Consider the following 26,124-nt stretch of genomic DNA (forward strand, 5'->3'; position numbering starts at 1 on the left):
CATTTGCAATACCAAAATACCTTTAAAACAAAACCATTCATCTCGCCCCAAATTTAACCACTTACATGACACAGAAGTACTTATAGGGGAAGGAAGCAAAACAAGAACCACAGACAGAAAAAGCTGGGATTGTGATGGGGACCCAAGTAGACTTTGTTGTCCACACCTCGAATAGGTTGTGAGCGATCCACATGTGAACATTGTCACATTTCCTAACATTGTTGTTTTTTTTCCTGAAAGTCACCATGTGCAAGGGAAATCCCTGCGCCCTTTCCCAAACTACTGCAGAAAAGAGAGAAAATGCAGGTGAAGCCTCATCCTCCCCACACAGCAATGTTGGCTCAGAGCTTCCTTGTGATACAAAAGGGCACACGTCACCCTTCTTATGGAGCTTCCCTGGGACTGGAGGTGGGGCAAATAAACTTTCAGGCCTCTGTGCAAAAATTTGTTTGAAAGAGTGCCTTCCATCTTCTACCTACAAGAGACAGAGATAGAAGAGCAGAATGAAATGTGCATACTGCTCTCCATTGCAACCTCTGCAATACCAACAGGTGTGGGTCACCACTTACTTCAGCATGTCATGTAGCACTTTGTAACATAATTCCCCCATGTACCTTGCATGTTCTGAGATCCTTTAATGTCACACTTTAAAATTTGCTGCTGTGAAATACTATGGAAATTCAAATTAGTAATCTAACATTAGGTTTTAAAAGACCTGTACTGCAAGAGCATGAGTCAGTATTACTAACTCTCAACACTCATTAAAAGCCCTTTTACAGAAAATGGATAATATTGTTCATGAAGTACTGTGTTAAAGTTCACACGCTCAAAATCCAAGCAACTGGGATGATAATGTATCCTCATAATCTCATGTGCATTTACAAAATCTGTGGAAATCTCTGTGAAGTTTGAGTTGTCTTCCCAGAGAAAAAAGATTTAGCTTCTTTTTCCTCTGTACTAAATATTCAAGACCAATGGGCCAGCCTGAATGAGTAAGTCTGCAATAACAAACCACTATGCACACATGAGAGGAGTGGAAAGGAAGGAAAACAGATTTTAGGTTTAAACTTCTAAGAGATTATTAGAAATAAAATAAAGAAAAACATTGCATTTTCACATAAGGAGATCTTCTAAGTTTCTCTTACGGTTTCCAGCCAAGCAGCTATGCAACAACATCTCCCACTTTGTACTTGTATTGTTTCCCAGTGCAAAAACCAGCCTGCTAAACGTTCTGGTTGAAAACCAAGTAGAGGGGAAGGTCCCACCATAATCCCTCTGCATGAATCACAGAAAGGCTGGAGTTCCACGCAGTGCTGGGAATTGCATGGTTTCATGGCAAGTCACAGCACAAAGAGAGCTGTATCAGGTTCCCTGCGTGGGCTACCAGGCTGCTCAGAGGTTCATGACTTCCTGCAGCCCTGGTGTCCTGCTACGGTTCCTGCTCAATGGGTGCGTGCAGCGCTGCAATTAGTAGTGGAAACAGATGTGATCAATTGCATGTAGAGGTAAAAAAGCAAAACAGAAATGAGATCAGAACATGCTTGTGTTTTCTGATCATGGTGGTTTTGGATGCTATGAAAATGAACACAGCTCTTTTCCCCAGCCCCTGCCTTGGTACCACCCTTCCTTTTCTGAGGAAGTGCAGGGCCAAAGCTTTCTATCAACATTTTCTGCACACTTGAAAGCCTAACTTCAACAATGTGAACACTGGTGTCCATGAGCAAAGTTGAAATGAATAATGCTTTGTTTAAGCAGAGCAGGCTGAAGCCTTCAAGAGTTTCAGGTGGCATAAGCAATGGGCTCAGGAACGCCACCTGTTTGGACAGCGTAAGACCTTTGTTGTTGTTGGAGAAACTCTGCTCTGATGCCAGATCCATCAAATAACTGACATAAAAGTGCACTGAAATTAGAACCACGTGCGCTCTTCATATTTATCGCTGTATTTTGACTGCATAGGGTAAAAAGGAACTTTTCTTCTACCCTTGCCTGCTCAGGTACACAGTGCCCAGCGTGCTCGATCAAGGAGAGGTTCCACACACCCTTTGCAGAAAGGGAAATGGGGTTCCTGTCTCCAGCACAAACATTGCACTTGGAGCACTCTCCTTCCCCAGGCACCAGCAGCCCAGAAGGCTACGGCCAAAGTGAGGCCAGTCAGAAGTGTTCCCTGACAAGGAAGGTCTATTGATGCATTTTAGCACATTTGTTGCGCAGCCAGGCATGGGCTTATTGCAAATTATATTTTATACTTCTTGTTTTATCAAATGAAAATGAAATTGAGAAGGGATATTATCCTGCACGTGAAATAAATTACTGGGATAAAAAGGGAGCTTGACTCATTTTATAACCTATTAATAACTGGCTTTTGTAAATATCATTACTAGGTAAACTCCTGTTATAATGTGTTTTTCAGTCTCATAAATCACAGTGTAAATGTATTAAGATAAACCTTGAATTCCAAGTCTTTCACATTCTCATTTAAAAACAAAAATGCAGGCTGTCCCAAGAAACTGAGAAGCTCGGTATCCCCGTTGTTCAGGAATGCCTTATTAACAAGCTTTCTGCATCCTTTATGGAAAAGTAAGGAGCAGCATGTTTGGATCAACAGCTCACAATGGAGATCTTTCCATTTGGGTACATCCCTGTACTGGACAATGTCTCGTCACACCAAGGCAATGCATCAAGAGAGGAGATGTAAGCAGTCTGGGAGCCACCTTCAAGGGGACAAAGGCAGTATAGTAAAATACAAAGTTCCCCTTACCCTCTCCACTTGGACTTTTGGACACTGAAACCATCCTTTCTCAGCTTCCTGGTGGCAGATCGAAGCTGATCCCCACATCAGCTGTGCTTTGACTCTACCTCTTGGCTTCAGCAGTTTATACACAAAATGGGCAGAAAAAAAGAGAGAGCTGGTGGTCCAGTATCACTATGTTCATGGACACTAACATCTTCCTGCACATTTTCATTAAAGGCACTTATTTTGTGGCCACAAGTGTGTGTAGAAATATTTAAAGTATATGGCATTTTATGATACTTCACGGAATAGCTACCCTATTTTTATAACATACAAATGTTTGACAATGGGTGACAAGATTTTTCTGGTTGATGGAATATTCTGAATGTCATACACAGAAAAACTAAACTTTTCTTTAAAACCTGTGGAAATACTCAGTGATTTCACACGGAGATGCATGAGGAAGAAATAAAATCAATGCTAATTTATTCTGCTTATCTTGGTTTCCATTAGATATCTATTTTTCAGAACTATGTCTCTACACATGTTTTTAAAATCTCACATTCTCTACAAAGTCCTTGGGAAAATGAGTGCAACTACAGTATCACCATGAAAACGGCCATTTAAAGAAAATGAGCTTAAATTCCTATGGCCATTAAAACACTTGGAGATTGTGGAATTTGGAATTTTGTCCACATAAAGAAACTCAAGAAGATTTCCAGAAACTGAAATATTTTATTTCTTGTCAACAAGTGACTAATCTAGTTTCTTAGTCAAGACTGATCTTTATGCCAGATTCTGATTCCTCTTAAAATGTTCCCAAGTCAGGAATACATCTACTAGTGACAACAGAAATATGTGGCATTTTCCAGAATGCACAGAGAGAACCAGGTCTGCCTTATTTCTAGCAGCAATCTGGAAACTCTTTGAGGACCAGGACCCTCCTGAGACCTCACAACATGATCAGCTATGCCTGAGCATCCTTTGCTGACATTTTTCAACAGGTCTATCTATAAACCATCGCTTGTTTCCAGGTATGAAATGCAGAGAACAAGGAAAAGCAAAGTAACAGTGAAAAAGTCTGAAGCTAAAGAATGTTTAAAGATTCATGTTTGGAAGATCCCAGTCTGCCTTACAAATCCCAGTCAATTCTGCTGGTCTAGTAACCAGTGCCAAACCAAAGCCTCTCGATTTTCACGCTCAGCTCTGATGTTCACTCTCTCTATGGACTTGGACATGACAAGCAAGGCTAAATCCAGTCATGACATAATACATCTATCTCTGTGGCTCCCATGTCAGAAGAACTGAGAATCAGTCTTAGATCCTGCATAGCACTGTATTCTATTGTGCAATATGAACAATCATCCACTGCATTCCCTGAAATGAAAGGGGGAAAAATTATCCTAATTTTGAAAATAAGCAATTGAGGCTACCTAGCTGACCAGCATCACTCTGGCAGCCTTCTTAAGAAGAATTAATTGAGAATTAAGCCATGTTTCCCGTGCATGGTTCTTACTCAGAGTAGAGCATTCTTCCTCCCTGAATTTGCAAGACCCTCTCTTTCTCCAAAATTCATGCCCCAGTTCTGAATTTTCTTAAATGTAAATTGGAAGTGTAAATATGATGTTCAAGAAGCAATGGTAATGAGGGACAGAGCTGTGAGGATAACACTGAGCGTGGTTTGTTTGGGAAAAATAGTACCTTACATCAAAAATTAGTTCAGATAATTAAAAAAAAGTCTGATTTGTTCCTAGGGATAGGGCCAATCTTGTAAATTCAATCACATCAGGCAAACAGAGTGAATTAAATTACCGAAATACAACTCCATTTTAAGATAAAATTATGAAGTCCCACAAACATACCAGTTGGTCAGTATCAGAGTTCTGTAGACCAGAATAAGCTGAATATATTTTTGTTTGGGGGGGGGGGGAAGGGAGGAAGGGAGAACAAACAGAAAAAATAAAATAAAATAAAGTAAAATAAAATAAAATAAAATAAAATAAAATAAAATAAATGTTCTCACCAAATTATAAATGGCTTCTTTTCATTTAGCTACATGGCAATGACAGCTGGATTTTTCTGCACAATGAAACTGTCCTCCCTACGCCTCCAGCATCTTTTTCAGGTGTTGCTGTTTGTTCCAAAACACACAGGACAAGAAGATGAAGGAATTCATTTATCGCTACTGCAGAGAAGATTTACATCTGATGTTCCAGAATAATGACATCTACACAAGCAACTAAGACATCCCTGTTTCAGAACTGAGCAACTTTTAAAATCCCCTTTTAAGCTTTGCAGCCACAGAAGACTCTTAATAATTGATTATAATTGATTTTAACCTTGTCCTAACCTGGGCAAAATGGCAAAGCCAATCATCTTTGTCCAGATGGGATACGAGAAAAGAGCCCCCAATACACATCTTTAAAAGCTCCAGACATGAGCAGAAGATAAAATATTTAGTCTACAGAAGCCTTGACCTCCCAATTCTAGCCAGTTTTGAACTTGAATTGATTTCCGACAAGGCATCTGGGAGATGATTACAACAAAATGCACTAAAGCTGGGCAGCCTTTATTTTAACATCCCAGCAGCTTAACCTGTTAATAACAGCAATTGTTTTAGATACAATACCAATTTCTGTAACAGACACTAGAAATAGATAACAGCAACACAGTAACGGTGGCAATGTACAGTATTAGAGCACAGCCATCCACAAGTCTCTCGTTAAGGTTGTGGCAGCACTCCCATTACAAAGCTTTGTTTTTAGGGGTTTAAAACTCAGCTGCAAAAATACTAGCACGGGCTGAAATGCTGAAGCCAAGCAGCCTTATCATGGGCAGAATGCTGGTAGAAGCCAACAGGAGAGCTCCCTGGGTAAGGGAAGCACAGTCATGAAGTGGTCATCATTCATTATGGAAGAGGGGTGGAAAAACAACAGAGCTGCACAGTCCTTAAAGGCTTGCTGAGACTTTTTTAGGAGAATGAAAAGGCTTTACAAGTAACCACATTCGGATTCTTTCTCTTCTACACCACCTTGAAGGTATTCTACAGTTTTGAAACTTACGATTTGAGAATTGATGTCTTTGTTCATACAGGTGAGTCAGTGGAATTAGTTTCATCAACAAGTGAAATAGTGAAATAGGGTATAGCTCTATGTCTCAATAACATCAATTCCAAACACTGTCAACAACAAAAAAAACACACTATTAAAAAAAAAAAAAGTTTTGTATGACATAATTTATTTCCTGGATTCGCTTGTTTCCATTGCATAGGCAGTATCTCTCATTGTAAATGTTTAGTGTCAGTCCCAAGCTCATAGCAAATTCTGAACCAGAGAACATAATTTACAGACAGGATGCCATCTAGAGGGATCTAGGCAGGCTCCAGTAGAGAACCCAGGTGAACCTCATGCGATTCAACAGAGCCAAGTGCAAGGTTTTACAACTGGGTCATGGCAACCCTTGCTATCAGTATAAGCTGAGGGATGTAAAGATGGAGCATAGCCCTGCCAAAATAACTTGGGGTTATTGGTGGATGAGAGCTGGACATGAGCCAGCAATGTGCCCTCACAGCCCAGAGAGCCAACTGTATCCTGGGCTGCATCAAAAGCAACTCAGCCAGCAGGTCAGGGAGGTGATCCTGCCCCTCTGCTCTGTGCACCTGGAGCACTGTGTCCAGGTGTGGAGTGCTCAGTACAGGAGAGATGTGGACCTGTTGGAGTGCATCCAGAGGAGGGCCACAAAAATGAGCCCAGGGATGGAATACCTCTCCTATGAGAGCAGGCTGAGAGAACTGGGGCTGTTCAGCCTGGAGAAGAGATTTATTATATTAGTACCTACTGTAAAGGAAGTTATCACAGTCTGCCCACGTAACACAACATAGAAGTATTTATAAGTTTATGAAAATGAAATGATGAGGACCACAGATGAAATTGGCATAAACACCAGCAGAGAGAATCATTTATAACTACTTTTGTTTCTCATCACACAGGTCGCCTGGTATCAGAGAGGCAGCATCCCTTTAACTCAAGTATGTTTCTTTAGTATTTTACTATTTCACTTTTATATTTAATAGAGTATTAAAGAGGAAAAAAAAAAGAAGATGCCATTGCTTGAAGTATTTTCAAGGCAAGTCTCAAAGACATCAGCACTGTGTGCGTCCTGTGAATGCTCAGAAACAAAACTAAAATGAACTATATATGAAATTACTGTGTTTTTTTGTTGTTGTTGTTTCATTTGTAATCACTGTTGAAAAATTTCTAATTTTATGATGCAGATATTTCTTTAAGCATAACCATTTTAAATTCAGATTTCCTATTCCACACAATGCACAAATTCCTGAGCATGTTTTTGACTTCACCCCTTTTCCATTAGAGTCTGAGGATAAACAAGTGTAAATGAAGAACAATTCTGCATTAATTACCAAAACAATATTGAGATTTTCACAAGTAACCCTTAGACAATTACAGCTGTTGGTACCACACTTTCACCATGGAAACTTTTGTTTTACTTAACAATTGAAATTACAATCAGATGTGCTCATCCCTTTTTGAAGTAATGAACAATGGTACATCTGAAAGAGAAATTCAAAGTGCATCATTTATCTTATCCTATTTTCAATTAGGCTGAATAAAGTGTAAGATGGTTCCAAACTACACCACAGTAACAGGGTAAGTAAATTTATTACCACTAGAGTGCTAATCTTAGCAGATGGTAAAAAAAAATATTTTTAGCATGAAATATGCTAAAGCAATAAATCTGAACAAGGTAGGTGTTATCAACTAATATCTCCCCAGTGTGAGGTAAAACTCCTGCATGACAACTCAGCATTCTTATAAACTCTGGGTGAATGCTGTAAGATATAAGTCTCCCTACAGAATGAAAAATAGCAGAAATTAGTTGGAAAAACATACAATGTGCAGTTTAGTACAGCATAGCTAGTAGAGGAAAAAGAGGTGCAGAATTTGCTTAGTAAGAATTTTTTCCCCCAGGACAACTCATTTTTTTCTTACAGAAAATTTTTCATTGAATCTGGAAAATATGAATCCAGCAATTCCTTCTTGCTTTAAAAAAGATGGAAAGAAAAAAAAAAAAAAGTCCACTAGTCCACTTATGTTTATAAATAGAAAACAAAAAGACAAACATTAAAATAATCAAAGGAATAAAACTGGTGAAACTTGGCGACCTTTTACTTCCCAATCTCCAAGCATAATAAAAAATATAATAAGAAGAAATAGAACGGAAAGTGGTTTCTTTTGTTATCAACAATATAACAAAACATTTGAAATTCAGAGAGCACAGAATCACAGAATCACAGAATGAGCAAGGTTGGAGAAGATCTCCAAGATCATTCAGTCCAACTATCCACCTACCACCAATATTTCCCACTAAACCACGTCCCTCAGTACAACATATAAATGTTTCCTGAACACCTCCAGGGACAGTGACTCCACCACTCCCATTCCAGCACCTGACCACTCTTTCAGAGAAGAATGTTTCTTAACAGCCAATCTGAATCTCCCCTGGCACAACGTGAGGCCATCCCCTCTCATCCTATTGAAGCAGAGGCCGACCCCGCCTCACACGGCCTCCTTTCAGGTTGTTGCAGAGAGCCACGAGGTCTCCCCTGAGCCTCCTCTTCTCCAGACCCAACAGCCCCGGTTCCCTCAGCCGCCCCCCATCACACTGGTGCTCCAGTCCCCTCACAGCTCCGCTGCCCTCCTCTGGACACGCTGCAGGCCCTCGGTGACTTTCTTGCAGTGATGCCCAACGCTGAGCAGTGAACACAAAACTGAAGGTGTGGCCTCACCAGCGCTGAGTACAGAGCATGGTTCTGTGCCTTTACATCTATACAGACAAAAATCCACATGGAGTAAAAAATGCTTTGGAAACTTTGGAGACATGTTGTTTACCTGTTTTGTTAGGCAGCGTATTATAGGCACACCAATTTATTAAGGATGCCAAAAAATGGTGCCAAAATTACTGTTTGTCACTTGCAGTTACTGAAGCTGGCTAGTAGACCTGACTGCAGTCAAAGCAGGCTGGGTTGGTGCAGCCAGTCCTAGGCAGCAGGACTGTGTAGAAAGGCATTTCGTGGAGTTTCTGAGGTAGTAGTTGTGGTCGGAGGCAAAAAGGGACATCTCACCAAAGCTGTGCTCATACCTAATAATGATGAGAGATAAAGACTGCACAAAACTTACTGAGTCTACGAGCAAAGCACTGCAGCTCATTTCTTCTGCAGAATCTGCTTCCTTCGTAGCTTGTATTTGTCTTCTTCTCACATGGGAAAGATCTTTAAAGAGGCATTATGAGTTTTTACTCATTTACATAGCCTGAAAAAAGAAATGTGTCCTGCTTAGGAATCATGCAAAATATATATACAGCTTTATTCCACCTTTTCCAAGCAGCAAGTAAAAAGTATTTAAAAAGTAAAATAACTGATCATAAAATACCAAGTAGGTATCCCAAAAATATCTCATCAGATTCAGCTTGCAAGGTAATGAAGCAGAACTGATGGCCAGCTTATTGGCCGCAATTAGACAAAAGAACAACAGCAAGGAAAGAATCGTACATGCCGAAACAGATATAAAATTTATATATATATTATATAGAGAATTAGCCAGAAGTACTGCGTTCCCAAATCTTCCCAAGGGAGGACTGTTCAAATTGAAATTAATATAATCTATTACGCAAAGCATCGCTGTAATCTTCATTTGCAAGTCACATGCCTGCTTGACTCAACTTTTTCTTTTCAAGTACATCAGAGCAGAAGCAGACACGAGGACAGTGTATTTGTCTCCAAAAAAGCCAGAAAGCTCTCAAATGGAGAGCTACCTGAGTGAAAACTACAAGATGAGGCCCACAGCATTCAAATAGATCCCTTATCTAATAAAATATAACAACTTTTAATAAAATTGTGACTATAAAAATCACAGAATTAGTCTATATTGTGTCTTTACAGGTTTGCTTCAATAATAGAAGTAAAATAAATTAAGGCTTTAAAAGCAGTACTTTTGTTGCTCCAAGACTTGGGTCTCGCATTTTTATGCCTCAATTAAGAATTTCCTTAATTTGCTCAGTTCAGGCTTGTGCCAGTCTCGTGGGAAAACCACACAAAGATGGAATTAAATTGGAGGGGTTTTCTGAAGCACGATGTTGGCCACCAGTGTAGGTAGGGGTCCAGGTGGGATGAGGCACAGCCAGGAGATGCGCACCATGTGGCTATGCTCTGGGCATGCAGTTAAGTAAGGAAAGCAACAGCAAAACCAAACAGCTTAAAAAAGGAAAGAAAGGGACCTTCATATAATTCCTGAAAAGGATTTATAGCAGATATAAACATAGATCATAAACCCATTGGCAAATACAGAGGAGCTGTGTCGGCGAGCTGCTTCCATGCTGTAGCTTGGGGATGTGGATGGAGGTGGTGTGGCAGGAGATTCCAGATGCAGACTTGTGATGTAACCCGCTCCTCCTAGCTGAGAGCTGATTTTTGATCCCTTTCAATTCTTGGATTCATGTTCAAGGACAGGGCACTCAAGTAATCTTATGAATGTACTTTGTGCTATCTGTCCGGATGAAAGATTTTCATAAAAAAAAAGGAGCTTACAGTGCCTGGCCACTCTGCTTCCATTCAGCTCAGTACTGAAGGACTTAAATGGAGATATACACTGAGGGGTCACCACCCAAAGTGTAATATGCATGGCAGGGAAGCTTTCAATCACCTGTCACATGGAGTCAAGTTGCTATAAATCTTAGGAACAAGATGGTTTTTTCCTCGCTATGTTTTTATGAGAAACAGGTTACTGATAATAACTGCTCTGACACTCCGACCTACTTCCCAGTGTATTTTGCATTGGTGCTTCACTATCCACACACTGTGGGAATGCAAGGGTACTCTCAGAACCGTGCAGTGGATTTCAGCTTCAGGCCACTTTCCTGCTGAGATGCATCCAACTCCCACGGGCACCGGGCCAGCACCTCAACAGCAAAACTGTGCCAGCAAGTCCACATAGCCCCAGATTCTCCCTTTAGTTATTTCCTGGGTACATGTCCCTAATATAGCAATGCCTCTGATGCAAGCCTGCTGAGGGAGTACATAGAATAAGCAGAGCACAAAGACAAGATGGATTTCCCGGCACGCAAAAGGTGATGGTGTGAGTGATACACAAACCAACCCGTTTGTCATTTTGCAGGTGGCCAGCTGGCAGGGCCCATTCTCTCTGTTTCAGAGGAAGGAGTTTGCTGAATTTTTTTTTTTTTTTTTGGTCTCAGTCCCACGGCTGGGAGATGCTTGGGGCCTAGAAACATGCCCTTGTTTTGGGGTACTCCCAGATGTGCGATTTCTGTTCAATAACGGGATCAACCCCACACTGAAATATTGGTATTAATTGAATGGCACTTGAGATCTACATTGCCAACAATAAGACCTCAATACAAACAGCTGTTAAGTTTTGTGGGGAAGAACATTTGAACTGCATGTTACTTTAAGTTTTGGGCGTTTAAAGCATCAGCCCTCAAGAACCATCAGAATACGAGAGAATGCAAGAAACTCTGGCTGTTCTAATGTGATTTTCAAAAAGATTTCACCTGTTTCAGAGCAGAAAATGTAGAGGGAAGCCATGTCATCGCAACTGTTTGTGTTATCTAACCAATCCATTCTTTCTAATAAAGAACCAGAAGAAATAAAAACCCATTGATCTTTATTTATTGACTCCCTCAGTGAGTATAGTTAAAGTTGACACAAATCAATCACAATAAAGTTAAAAGAATAATATAGCGCAATATGACCCAAGAAGGGAGTGGAAGTTTAATTACTGAGACTCTGGCTTTTAGCATATGTAGAGCCATGAGATGCTCAAAACAGAGAATTCATCCTTCCACTATGTCACTGGACATTGCCTTTTCAAAAAACTCATCCTGTCTTTTGCTTTTCTGTTGCACGAGGTGATTTACACAGAACAAAGGTTTTCTTTGGAAAGGTCATTTTCCACCCCCTTGCCCTGTTCCCCAGCTTAGACACTCCTGGTGATGTCAGTGTAAAAGGATAAGAAAATTCCTGGTGTTTATAAACATTTTTAAATGTTTTCTCAACCAAAGCAGATAGAAAATACCAAAAGGTGAGGGGAAAACGATGTCTTTCTAAGGGAGTAAGTGGCTCTTTGATTTCCTTTTCTCTTGGAGTTCATTGCCATTAATTTAAAACTTCCCAGGCATTCTCAAGGCAGTAAGGTGGGCCAAAATATTAGTTGCTGTCAAAAGTATACCTTTGTATAGTTTTGCATATGAGGTGTGTGTTCAAGTGGCAAATAGAGGTCACACCAATAGAGGTCGCATCAATTTCTGCATTATCCTGTTTAAAACATGGAAAGTAAGATTAAAAAAAAAAAAAAAAAGAAGCCTTTTGGGAAAAGAGAAAGGAAAATTAAGATGATAATTAACAAGACAGATAGGGTTTGCCTCATTACCCTCCTGTTGCATATAATCTGCAACCACTACTTTGTATTGCTAACTTCTTAAAGGTGTGTGACCTACCAGAAAAGAAGATCAGACCTGTGGCATAAAAGCCTCCTGTGGGCTGAAAAGTGCAAGAAATGATGCTCTTGCAGTTTGCTGCATAAGAACAAAGGCCCCTCGGGGTCTTCTGAGGTATTTCAGAAAATTACAGGATCACAGAATGGTTTGGGTTGGAAAGAACCTTAGAGATCATCTTCTTCCAACCCCCCATGCCATTGGCCAGGAAAATTTTTCATACTGATTTTCTTACATTACCCCTCTCATATTCAGCCTCAAAGGAAATTCATCTGCATTGGCCTTAATTGCCAGGGATGCACAAATGCACAGACACAACTGAATTTCATTTGTACATTCTAAACAAGAGTAAACTGAAGCAGGATGACACAAAGCACACATACTGACCAACTGTGGGTGGTTTTAGGAAATGGACTCATAGAACCATTTAGGTCAGAAAAGACCCTCAAGATCATCAAGCCCAACTTTCCTGATCAAGATCATCAAGCCTGATCTTCCAAGTGTATCACTAAACCACATTCCTTAGTGACACCGGTAAGAACTTCTTTCTTCAAATCTGGAAGAACGTGACCAAAGCCCCAAAACGTAGCCTTAGTAAGCCAGTTTTGCTTGCTTGGCTGGTCAGGAAGTTAATCCTTCTCTGTGAGTAAGCAAAATGGTGGACACTAATGTAAAACTGCATAAGAAGGCCATAAGATGGGGAGAGGTGGGCTCTTCCTCTTCCCCACTGCTCAAGCCCTGCTGTATTCAGACACCAGGGAGAGACTTCTGTGCAGGCAGAGATGCAAGTGAGCAATATTTCCTCTATAATCTCTTTTCAGGGTTTGGGTTTTTCCCCTCTCCCTGAGTGAAAATGGAGTGGGCAGGAGGGCTGAAAGCTGATTTCTGCCATTCTGAACAGGGACAGACTTCAGGGAGCGGGAAGAAAATGGCGCTGTGTGATTTCTTTGCAGCACTGTCTCCCCTGTTGCCTGGTGATGAAGGCACCCTCCAGGGCACTCAATATCAGCCCCTTCTGAAGGACATTGACTCAAACATTGGAATAGGAATGAAAATAAAGACAACCTTGCCTCAATCTCAAAATAGAAAACATAAAATTATATTAATTGGTTAATGTCATCAAAAACTAATTACCATAGCTGTAATTTTCCAAGCCAGCCCTTTATTTCCCCTACTGATAAATAATAATTATCTATTGGCTACAATAATGTGATATTCACAAAAGCAAAAACCATTAAGATTTAATTGTAATGCCTACAAGTAAAATTTGACACATTTATAGGACACCATTAGGAAGTACAGCATTAGGTTCAAACTGTATTTCCTCGGTTGTTTGGGGTGAAGCAATCCCATAGTGCTGATATATGGCTGGACATACGAGGACAAGGTTTGTGGGCACAGTTCATGCCACCAAGGGCAGCTGGGAAAGCAAACAGCTTCACTGACACAGAAGCCAAGGATGCCCAAAGAATTTCCATGTGCAATTTGTCCCATGGAGGGGGCAGTAAACAGAGCTGCTCCTTGGGCAGGAAGGACTGGGATTGAGAACCTTACCCTGTGCCATAAACCACCAGAGATCAGCTTTCCTCTCAGTGCCAGCTCGGCTGTCCAAAGGCAGCAGGTGAACCCCAGGCCCCTTCACCAGTATGTGCCCAAAGCAGGGCGTGCGCTCCGATCACAGTGCCTTACCTTGGGAAACATCATAGCGAGCACGCTGAGGGTGCCTGCAGTTTTCCCACAGATTACAGCCAACCATTGCCTAAGATAAACTGAAAGTTTAGCTTTTTGCCATAATGCAAATGGCCCTTTCAAATATAAATAGCACTTGCAATTAGCTCAAACTTCAGCAGCCGGTGGTGACAGAAAAGAAACACTTGGCAAGAGCAAATGCTGAGTCATAAAAAACTGACAAAATAATATGGGCAGTTATCACCAAAATGCATTATTTATCACTGAAACCCATTGACGCCTGTGCTTACACAGGAACCCTCCTGTGATATTGAAGGCCAAAGTATCTTCTCTCCCTAACAACAGTGTTGTATCTTTGGCAACTCTAGCAGGAACTCAGAAAATCAATAGCACTTCATGAGCAAGGTCTCGGTCTTCTTCTTTTACGAGGATTCTGTCAATGCAAGTGGCCATTACTGTACTTTAAAGGCATGATATAAAATTGCTTCAACAAGATATAAGACACACGGTTTGAAAGAACCTGGTGAGAGTATTTTAGTCAAAGTTAAATAGTTTCATCACGTAATTACTTCTATTGGCACATCTCCAGCTGGATACACTCATGCAGGGTATGCGCTTTCTGTGATGGGTGTGGAAATTGTAAGGGAGGTCTGTCGATGTGATTCAGGTTGATCTAAACAAGGTCAAACTGCTAAAACGGAGCCACAACCAAGCATCCAATACTATTGACAGAAGCACAGTAACAACAAAGTTGCTGTCTTTTTTTTTTTATTTTCCTTATTCTTTTCCTTTTTTTAGCTAAGTGATCTGAAAGTACTTTTAGTTTTATAGCTGAAAAATATGCCATCCTGATTTGCAGACTGGTAATTCATTTTCTAAGGACTGTTTAGAATTTATTCAGGAGGAAAAGGAAGCTGCGTTGGTTGCTATAACTGATTCACATTATATGACAAAATTTAACTTTTGTATTTTATGGGATTTTATGAATTCCACTAAAACCATTAGCTGGTTGTCTCTTTGTGATTAAATTTAACCACTTATACAATACTTTAAAGTGATGACAGTCGCATCCGTATTTATGTTTTCTTTTGTTTAAAATGGATGTGCCTTAGAAAACCAGAACGTTTCTGAGAAAAGCCCTTTTCTTCAATTCTCTGTGAATGAGGGAGCCCCTGAAAAGCCCCCCAAAACAGAATGATTAAAATGTTTTCTGAATGGAAGGAGACACCCACACCAGAGGACATCTGTCCCATCAGGCAGTGTAGGTGAGCCAAAGCTTGTTCAGCCCTTTTAAACACAAGCAGCCCTCAAAGGCATCTCAATAGCCATCACAGCTTCAATTAAATGGCTTTGCCTCCTACTCCAAGAAAGTGTAACAGCCCTCTCCAGCACTAGGCTAAAAAAAGGCTGCTTTAGAGACCCAAAGCACATTATCCCATGCTTCTGTAACTGGAAACACTGGCTATAAGCATACCATACAGCCTCAATGGGTCAGATGCTGTGTAAGTGCAAGAAAATCCCATGCTGATGGATGTGGAGGTGTGTCACCTTGCTCTGTGCAGCCTGGGAGCCAGGGACAGAGACCAATATCTGCCTGCAGAACAAATCCACTGCCTGTATGCACGTGTGCAGGTGATGCAGATATACAATGCAGAGATGAGTTTCCTGTGTTAAGTTGCATTGATCAAGCTACATTGACAACTGCACTTGTCTGCTAATCACGTTCAGCAGGTTGTTGTTCCAGCTTCACACAAATGAACTGCTTCAAAAAGTTTCTTGCTTATTTCATTCCACAATTATCTGGTCTGAGGTTTAAGACAAGCCCTGGGACAATGACAGAAATAAAAATGAACACTGTATTACCCAGCCCAGTCAGTCGTGGGGTTTCTGACCTCCATAAAAACCCTCTTCCTCTGTTTTGAGTGAGACACTTTCATGTATGGTCTGCAAATTATGCCAAGGCCTCCTAGAAATTTTTCTAATCCATTTATTGTAAGTTCTGTATCTTTGTCTGAGGCCAACCAGCCAGTTCCTTTGGACTGTGGAGTTAAAGGAATGTGACAAACGGAAGTAATATCACATTTCAAAATAACTTTTCTGTGTCTGAGATACTCCCCCTAAAATGCCCACTGCTTTGGTATAGCAGACGTAACACATCACTGCACTGTCACTCAGAGGCCTCCTGTGGAGCACCACAGAGTCTGCATCACAGCTGACCAGCAGAAATACCCACACTGAAACTTTCACAAGCAGAATCCATGCTGAAGATGTGTTCTTGAAATCTACCTATCCATCAAATGGTGAATTAAATACGTTTGGATTGTCACCTTTCCTTAGATTCCCAAAATACTATATTACTTACTGAAATATTTTTGATTTGATGGTCCCTGTTAATGAATGTCTATAAAGGCTCTGGATTTCATCTCCGTGACTTTTTCATTTTTTTTTTTTTTTTCACCCAGAGGGTGGTGAGGCACTGGAACAGGTTGCCCAAGGAGGCTGTGGATGTCCCATTCTTGGAGGCATTCAAGGCCAGGCTGGATGTGGCTCTGGGCAGCCTGGTCTGGTAGTTGGTGACCCTGCACATAGCAGCGGGTTCTAGATGATCATTGTGGTCCTTTTCAACCCAAGCCATTCTATGATTCTATGATATGATTCTATGACTTCAGTGAGACTATCCTTTTTATCAAGAGGCATTCTGGTTGCTAGTATGGATCAGGATGATCAGCACGTAAGCTCTGTCCTGTTGCACACACAGTGAGAGAGAAAAGTGCAAAGAACACACTCGCTTAACAAAGAACAATGAGGGCAAATTGAAGGGTTGGCCTACACTGCTCAGCTATGCACCAGGATCACCTGAACAGTGTCTTACATAGCAGATGTGGCTCTTAAAAAAAAAAAAAAAAATTAATTAAAAAAAACAGCAACAAAACAAAACAGGTATTTATTTCACTTCTCATTCATTTCATGGGTTATTAACCTGTGTACTTTGTCCCTCACTCTTCACTTAGCAACCCCTTAAACTTTTGAATCCTTGGGTGTGAATTCAAAACCATGCCTGAACATCTAAGTGCTATTTTCCAAGCACTACAAGAGCATAGCATGTTAAATAACAAGCCATTAATGTCAAAAAAACAAGCTTTACTATACATTTTTGGCATTAATTTTATAAGCGCCATAAAACAGGCTTTTTACTGGGTAGTTTTGGTATATAATTTCTTCCACAAGAAGAACAGTTTCTCTATAGTTAACACATGTGGCAGGGTAAGGAAGCTAAAAACAACATCCCTGTAAAATTCATACTAAATGATGGAAATAATAACTGGAATACATGTAATTTGAGTAGCAGCCTGAAACAACAGGCAGATACTGCAAAAACAAACTGCAAAGGAACGGGTCAAACTTTGAGACCCGAGCGGAGAAGAAGGAAGAGCAGGTTTTTGTCATTTTTTTGGTCACAGATACACATGCTGTGAGGGTCAGAAGTACCTGAAAGAATTCAGAGGGCACTGGAGGCGGGGATGTGGGGAACACTGAGCTTGGAGCACCTCCTAGAGAGGCGTGGAGCTAAGCTGGAGGCGGGGGCTGCCTGCAGGGGAGGCAATGGCCATCTGCGCATCTTGCACTGGGCCCCAGTCCTACAATTTGCAAGGTAGCACAGCACAGTGTTATTAAGCACAGGTGTCTCCATAATTGTGGTACTGAGAGAAATCGGTGCTCAGTGGCCCACAGCTTCACCCTTCCGCCGGTGTGATGTGATGGGTAGTCTGCAATACAGAGAAGAGCAGCAAAAATCGGCACAATCCTCTGTGCACAAAGCATTTTTAGCTCCACGCTGACTCTCCTGTGTGACAAGTATTTATTCAAGTAGTGCAGTTTCTGCTCAAAACCAAGTTTCCTCAGTCAGAAAAACATAATAAATTTAACACCCCTCTGATTCCATACTCACATAGTGGGAGCCATCTTAAAATGTTTCTGTTTCTTTCAGAAGTAAGTCTGTGCTCCACCTAAAAAGGTGTATGTCAAACCAATATAATCTCTCAGGCTTTTTCGCTCTGACTACTGTAGTTTTAGAAACAATGAAATTCCTTTCCGAGGACAAATGACATGAATAAGTCAAACAATAATTTTAAGACGCAGTGTGAACATCAACAGTAGGAGGTAAGCCCAGTGTGTTCCAATTGCAGCCTGGCACAAAAATATATGGGGAAAAAAAAAAAAAAAAAGATTCTAGCCTGTGAACTTTGTTTTCAAGGGAAGTAATACTTGTGCCATAAATCTACAGGCAGGGATCTCACAAAAAGCGGGAAATTTGTTTACACTTCCCCTGAAGGATTTTCTTGTTCCTTTCCACTACTTACGCATCTACTTGAAAAAGTCAAAATAAAATGTCAAAAGCAATTAAAAAGAAGTAAATACGCTCTTTAGGAGATCAGCTTATGCACATACATGTAAATGATTCCTGACTGATTGCCTGATGCCACAAAAATTAAGTATGAAATAGTAAATTTTCAAGTCCAATGTGCACCTGTTCATTCCTGTCCACTACTGGTACCCAGATTCAGAATAAAGCCTGCAGCACCAAGGCTGCATTGGGCACAGCACTGCCAGCAGGGTGTGGGAGTGACCACCCTAAGGAGACTGGATGTTTTACCAGGCTGCCCAGAGAGTCTGTGTTGGAAAATTTTCCAAACCCACATGGACATGGTCATGGGCAAGTTGCTGTAGGTACAAGAGGCTGTCAGACCATCTCTGTCCCACCCCAACCTGATGATTTTGTCAGAATTCTGACCATACCATAGAAACAGAATCACAGAATGGGATGGATTGGAATGGACTTCAAAGGCAACCCAGCCCCAGCTCCTGCTATGAGCTGGCTGCCCTCCCACTCAGATCAGGATGCCCACAACCCCATCCAGCCTGGCCTTGAGAACCTCCAGAAATGGAACACCCACAGCTTCTCTGGGCAACATGCAATTAACTAAATTCTCCCTCTTATTCAAGCTTAATTATACTAACAAGAGGACACTTCAGGCAACCAAAAACCTACCTTCTGTCAACACTTTCCTAAGCCCCAGGTATGCACTGAGGGGAAGCAGAGCACTGCTTCTGCCCTACAACAGTCCAGAATGCTGCTGAAACTTTGCAGTATTCTCCAAGGTTTCATGATTCACTTCAATTTCCAAAGTATTACAGGATCAGGAGTTCCCAAACTGGCTTACGTTCATTTGTAACCTTCTTCTAGTTGGCAAAAAAAAAAAAAAAAAAAAAAAAAAAAAGCATTGTGCCTTATTTCTTGGAAATAATGCATAGTTTATCACCCAACATGCTGTTTGCTCAGGTGCAGCGGTGCATGAATATCAGCATTTTATAGAGAGGTTACCCAGAAAACATGTGTCATTTAGACCCGTTCAGACTTGGCCTCCATCTTACACCTTATGGCAAATAGTTTTTACTGATCATCATTAGAGTAACCATGCTTTGCGTATGGAAACCCTCTGTGCATATTGGCAGAACAAGGGGAAATGGTTTTAAGTTGAAGGAGGGAAGATTTAGGCTAGATATCAGGGGAAGTTCTTTACCAAGACAGTGGTGAGGTGCTGGCATAGACTGCCCAGAGAGGTTGTGGATGCCCTGTCCCTGGAGGTGTTGAAAGCCAGGTTGGATGGGGCCCTGGGCAGCCTGGTCTAGTATTAGATATAGAGGTCAGCAGCCCTGCTGCTGCAGGGGGGTTGGAGTTTGATGATCTTTGAGGTCCCTTCCAACTCGAGCCATTCTATGATTCTATAATTCTATGATGGTTCTATGTGTATGTATTGCTGTGGCCTTGGAAATTAGCAGAGAGCATTTCATCTCTGAGACAATCACATGCTAGTCCTCTCCACCTGTCCAGAAGCAACCAGTACCTTGAAAAGCCCCCTTGGGAACTCCCACTGAGCTACGGGGGGATGGAGCAGCAACCCACAGTGGCTATCCCTGCAGAGAGAGAGCCTGGAGGAGCCCAGAGGCTGCACTGAGAATCTGGGATTATTACAACTGGGTCTTCCTGAGAGGGAAACTGGCACCCAACTGTTAAAAAGCCCTCCTTCTTAGAAATGCAGAAATAGCTAAAAATTCAATACCTAATGACAGTTCTAAGCTTTCGTATCGCTTCTGATTCTAAACTGTGGTTGTTAAGACTATATACAAATATTACTGCCCTTAGACCTATGTCAAGTATATGGTTAGAAATACAATCAAATTGCCGTCTTCATAAAGTGTGCCTTCAGCTAGAAAAACACTCAAAGGAGAGACTATAAATATCAGCAGGGAGCATCCTCTGGGTTTAAAAACGAGAGGAGACACACGCATACACATGCATAGAAACACCTTTAATGCCTAAAAAAACAAAAAGAAATGCTGAAAAACCTCAGTAGCTTTTAAACTTACAGAAAATGTGAAGGAAAACCAAAACATGAATCCATTCAGTTTGAAAACATGCAGTATTTTACAATGGAGGCAAACACAGATTTTACTGTGCATTAAAACAACACAGTCTTCCAGCAGACTTTTATTGCTTTTTTTTTTCTTTTTTTTTTCTAAAATAAAGGTAATGTACTTACTCTGTATATTCTCATCCTCTCAAATATCTGAATAATTCTCCTCTAGCAGAACTCCAACCCTGCTATGCAGATCAATTAAGAAGCAACACTATCATTATAAAACCCCACACCGAAGAGCAACGTGGGGTTCTGCAGCAAGTATGTAATTGTGCTAGTCTCAAAGATGCATAAAAAGTAACCATAGGGAAGCTGATCATGGATTTCTTGTTAAAGAAGACAACAAAATTATCCCAAGTTCTCTTAACATTAAGAACTAAACATTTGGTTTAAAATACCAAATGAGAGTTAATAAGATATTTTTTCAAAACCGATAATTCAGAATTTTTCAATAAGTTTCCCATTAACATTCCCCCACCCCCCCAAATACCATTATTTTTTCCCAGCTGTATAAATAGTCTTACTGAGTACGGCCTGAATGAATGCACCGTTCAGAAAACAACATAATTACAGCCATTTCCAGCAAACTGGGTGCCAAAAAAGTTACAAATTAATTGAAGGTTAGCACTGAAAATTAAATCCTAGTCAGCTTGAAGTCATTTTTTAGGCTAGTTTATATAAAATTAAATAGGAAGTTCAGTCTTCCAATATTCCATCAGCTTAGTGGAGAGATTTCTAAAGTTCAGGTGAAGAAGTGGTTCGTACTGCTCTGTCATGTGCAAAACTACATAGCTCCCCATGGGCATTTCTTTTCTCTGCCCACTTCCCAAGTGCTCCAAATGTGAAGACTAAGAGAACTTCCTGGTTCTTCCCCAGTGCTCCTGGACATGGATTCTCTCCAGAAGAGCCAAAAAGCTCTTTGGGTTGACCCCAGCCACTGTGAAGTCAGTCTGCACCACAAAAAAAACAAAAAACAAAAAACAAGGAAGCAGAAAGCATGACTTCAGGATAAGCACAGTTCTAGGTATTTCAGCCACAACAAACTAAGAAGAAAAGATACAACATGCTACCATCAAGAAGCTCAATTAAAATGACCACATTTAAGTTAGAGGGGCCAAGAATAACAACAGTCTTCATCAGAACTCTTGCATTCATCCAACTTGAAGGCAGTTATGGAGCTGTTAGCCTACTTGCTTTTTTCGTCATCTCTTTTTGGAAGCACAATATCTTGAGATGAAGAATCAGGTGGATATTTGTGTTGTCAGCATACATCAATGAGAGGCAGATATTTTAAATTTTAAATTAATTCAGAGTTGCCCAGAAGCTCGTTCTTACTTTACATGAAATCCCAAGTTATTCCTATCTTTGTTTGAAAGCTCTGTCCACGTGTCTTGGTTTTGCACGCAATTCATGTTAAGCAGGACATCGAAGCAATTGAACATCTCAGATATTAAACTTGCATTTCAGTGTTTTGCCTGAAAAGGATACAAGCACACCCACGTTGAGAGGGGACTTTCCAACACAGAAAAATAAAGCTTTTAGTCCAAGGAGGACAATCCTCTGCTTAGCTCCCTTGACTTCTGGATCAAACGATCAAACAACGTCCCTGAGGAAACATCATCTAGGTGCTAGATTTTCCACTCCCAGTGGGAGTTTGCTAAGCCTGTCTCATCCAAAATGAATGAAATCTTTCATCTTCCAGCTCTCAGGGTACTGCTGTGACCACCAGGGTGAGAGGGGACCACCACTGCCTCTCCTTGTACTTGGTAGCAGGGCAATAAAAAAGTCCCCTGAAAGACAAGTTAGGAGAAGAAAGCAAAAAGAGTGGTTAAGGAGCTCCCAGGAGAAGGAAGAGATCAGTGTTTGGGTCTACGTTTTACTCTTCTCTATCAAATGTCTAATATAGGAAGCATAGCAGCAGAGGATCCCTCACCCTGCCCCTTGCTCAGTGCCCAAACAATCCCTCACCCAAAACCCTGCACAGAGTGTAGCACCCAGCTGACACCATCAAAATGAACAACATCATGCCACCATGATGAAGATCTCATCACCAAAGCTGACGAAGAAGGGAAAAAATAAACTTTGTACTGGTCCCTGGGTGAGTGAATATGAATATTACTCCGATTTTCAGTTGAAATGTTTTGTGGAGCATAATTAGCCTTTTAGGCATTTTAAAAATAATTGGGGAAGTTGTAGGTCAAAAGGTTGCTGCAGAGAAAGGCTGAATTTTGAAAACATCGCTGGCAAGAATTTTCTGACATATTCTCAGCCTCTTCATTCTCTGTTTTTGTTGTTCTTTTTTTATCCATGAAGGGTATATAAAGGGCATCTAAAACTTTAGTCAATAGATCCATTATTATGATTGGCTGAAAACCATAAAATGCATCCATCAAGCCATTGTGTTGCATCTTGTGTTAAATTATGGTGATAAATAGTCCTTTTTTCATGACGTCACCTACTAATCTATTCAGAAATCCATTCACCGCTGCCATTATGCATCACTCACACTCACGCTGGCTCGCTGAAAAATCCTCTGCATGACACGGCCCTGCAAGGCTGCGTGCTGCTCTGTAGAGACAAATATTTTCTGTTGCTTTTATGTCCTATTGTGAAACAATTGTTTTTCTGGTTCCCAGAGTTACCCCAAGCGTGCAGTAATGTCCTCAGCTATCAGCTCTGGGCATTGTAGCTCATGTACTTTTAATTGTTTACAACTTACATCAGAACTGGATTGAGTCCATTTGTTCTCATATTGTTTTATCACTACAGGATGATACATTTTGCCACCTTCTTCTAGGTCAAAACTGAATCCCATTGAGACCATTTGAACAGAGAACTAATATTCACAGGAGTTGAGCTGGGGATGTATAGCAATTTTATTATTATGTTTGGGATTTTGCTTTGAATTTAGACAAATCTTTCTTGTATAATTAGATTTCATAACACTTGAAATACAGCTTACAAAAACGATGAAAAAGAATAAAAATATTTGGCTAAAATTACTTCAAATCAAATGATTGCCTATGAAAACAAAGAACATTACCAGCTTTAGTTTTTTTCATGCCTCCTTATCATTACACATGCATCTTATCTTTTGTTTAAATAAACTGCCTTTTTCTTCCCTCATTTAGCAAAGAACAGAAGAGGCAGGGTAAGTCAGGGCCAGCCTTTACAGGATACTTGTCCCACATTTTGTTGCTAACTGAAGAGAATTAGGGATGTTTTTAAAGGATTGCAGAAATACCTTGCATTTACAATTCTCATTTAAAATTAAAACAACAATAACAAAAACATAAGAAGAAATCCCCAGATGAGCTTATTCCCTACTTCTAACATGTATGGAAATAAATGGGAAAAGTATGATGTAAAGGAGCAGAGTAAAAAGCAAGAACCAATAGCAAACACATCATATTATTTCAGACTCAGACTATCTTCTTTTCTTGTTATTATCAGCAATAGAACACAAAAACAAAACTGAAGAAGGGCTATAGCACCTCTTTTTACACAGAGCACGCAAGGATCTCATCACTTCAGGCACAGAAAGCGGCTACTTTTTTTCCTCTTCCTTTCTCTCTTTGGTGTTTCCAGCACTACTAAATGATGAATTAAGCCTGAGGGAAGTTGGCTTCAGCTCAAGATATGAACAAAAGCTAACTGATGTAGTAATGATTCTTCTCATTGCCCCTCTGAAGATGGAGCAGACTCAAAAGCAAGCTGATGGGAGTAGGCACCCTTATCAGTGGGACTTTCCACAGCTATATCCGAGCATCACGCTTTCACATCTACATGGTTTAGGCAGTGGGAGGCTGGGAAGCACTTCCCACATATCCCTGAACACAGGCCTGCCTTCCCCCCATCCCGCAGGAAGCAGATCTGCACATCTCATCACTCCAGAAAAGGACAGAGCAGGAAACTCGCTAGGGATTGAGCAGCCTGTGCTCACCCAGAATCCAGGATCCTACCTGTCACCTGCAAGAGCAGCTACTGCTGGCTATAGTCATGCAACTTGCTTTACACTAACAACCAGCTGGGCACAGTGGCACACTCCCACGGGCAGCACAGTTCTTCCCACCTGCTAGACCCACACATCTCCATGTAATTAGCAGGAGAAAGTCCTTTCACTTGCATTGCCATAACACAAGAATAGAAAAGGAACTGCCTCCAGGAACACATTATTCTTTCATATCCTACTTTTGGTAGGATGGGATGGTAGCACCATCAGAAACATGCTGCAAGAAATTTGTTACTAAGGTGCTGGTTCCAAAAAGTTTTGGGGAAAAAGCTGAAAAGTGAAAATTTTTGTTCTGGCATTTAGAAGAAGGGAGTTAGTCTTCTGAATCACCTCCAAATGACATATGGAGGAACCTAAAGCTCACCCATATACTAAATGCTCGTAATAGAATCCACACAGCTACTTAGTAGAAGAGAATAATGCCTTGTGCCCCCTTTTCAGTCATTCATGTTGTAACTCTAACCTCTGTCCCATGTCATTATTTTTACTGGTAAAATGATGAAATAAGCCACAGTACTGTTAATAAACTGGATTAGATTGGATGGACTCAATACTTAAATATATCTGAACATTCAGCAAAACGCTTTATGGTGACAGAAGGAATTTTACTTCTAGAACCCCTAGAAAGCCACAAAAATACAGCTGAAGTACTTTTAGGGAATGCAAATTGTCAACATAATTTACAAATTCTTTTCAAATTCAAATTCCAGCTTCTGTTGAGAGCTGATGTACAGTACATGAGGTTTGTTCTGGGTAGTGTCAGCTAGCAATATTTATAGAAACTTTCTTTCATCCACTGAAAAAGTAAAGCCTAAGCATCATTATGTTCAAAGATGATCTGCAAAATTCTGGGGTTTGCTTGTGTAAGCAGACCATCAGCTGGAAGTCTGCACTGAAGAGATTCAGGAGTCATGAAGCTTGAGGACTCACTCAAAGGTGATGACCATTGGCCAAAGAAGCATGCTAGGTAAAAAACACTAATTTGATAATAGCAGAATCTACTTCAATATTTTTGTAATGCTTGGTATCTTCTTGATTATGTCAGTCAAAACCAGAGGTCTAATTAGTCAATACAAACAGGGAATAAATGCTAGGTTTGGATGCAATATGATCCAAGAGCCAGGAAGCATCTAACATTTCTGAAACAACTCGTTACTGCAAACAGGTTTCATCACAACTGTACCAAAATGCACTTTGAGCATGGCATTCAGTTTAATTTTTCAAGCTGCTTAGCACTTCTTAGACCTGTGCACAGGGTTCAAACAGGACTGGGATTGTGCAGAAAAATTAGCCAGCAGCATTTAGGCAGCCTTTTACCTTTTACCTTTATATTTTGTACCCTTGAAACTTGATTCTAGCACCATTTATTCTTCCCTGCTTCACAAGAGTAATATCTGCTGATGATTCTGGGGCAATAAATACCATCTTGAAGAGTGCCACATGAAAAAAAAACAGTAATTTTACACTTTCAAAGCATTCTACAGACATTACCTTATTGAGCGTTATTTACAGCTAGTTGGAGCAGTGCATGGCTGTGCTTTACTTTTCCATGAGATGTACTATTGCTCTATGAAATCAAGTACACTTGTCTTATTCCACTGACTTCTGAGAGACTACTTCTGGGAGGAAAGAGATCTATTTATCCCGCTACCTGCTGCCCACTGTATTTACCTTTCAAGTACCTGTAG

At 40.6% G+C, this 26,124-nt stretch overlaps 1 protein-coding gene across 14 annotated transcripts in view; it reads right to left on the reverse strand.

Moving 5' to 3' along the window:
• LOC116216268 (uncharacterized) overlaps positions 1–26,124 on the reverse strand; it is a 359,292-nt gene that overhangs the window by 248,197 nt on the left and 84,971 nt on the right. For 8 of the 14 annotated variants that reach the window (XR_014881791.1, XR_014881785.1, XM_085218539.1 and 5 more), the window contains exon 3: positions 8,929–9,060. The exons of the other annotated variants lie outside the window; for them this stretch is intronic. The gene's annotated coding sequence lies outside the window, so the exon portion shown is untranslated. The remainder of the gene's footprint in view (positions 1–8,928; positions 9,061–26,124) is intronic. 14 annotated transcript variants of the gene reach the window in all.

This window comes from Meleagris gallopavo, chromosome 2 (assembly GCF_905368555.1).
Source record: "Meleagris gallopavo chromosome 2, MGAL_WU_HG_1.1, whole genome shotgun sequence".
In the NCBI taxonomy this organism is placed as follows: domain Eukaryota; kingdom Metazoa; phylum Chordata; class Aves; order Galliformes; family Phasianidae; genus Meleagris; species Meleagris gallopavo.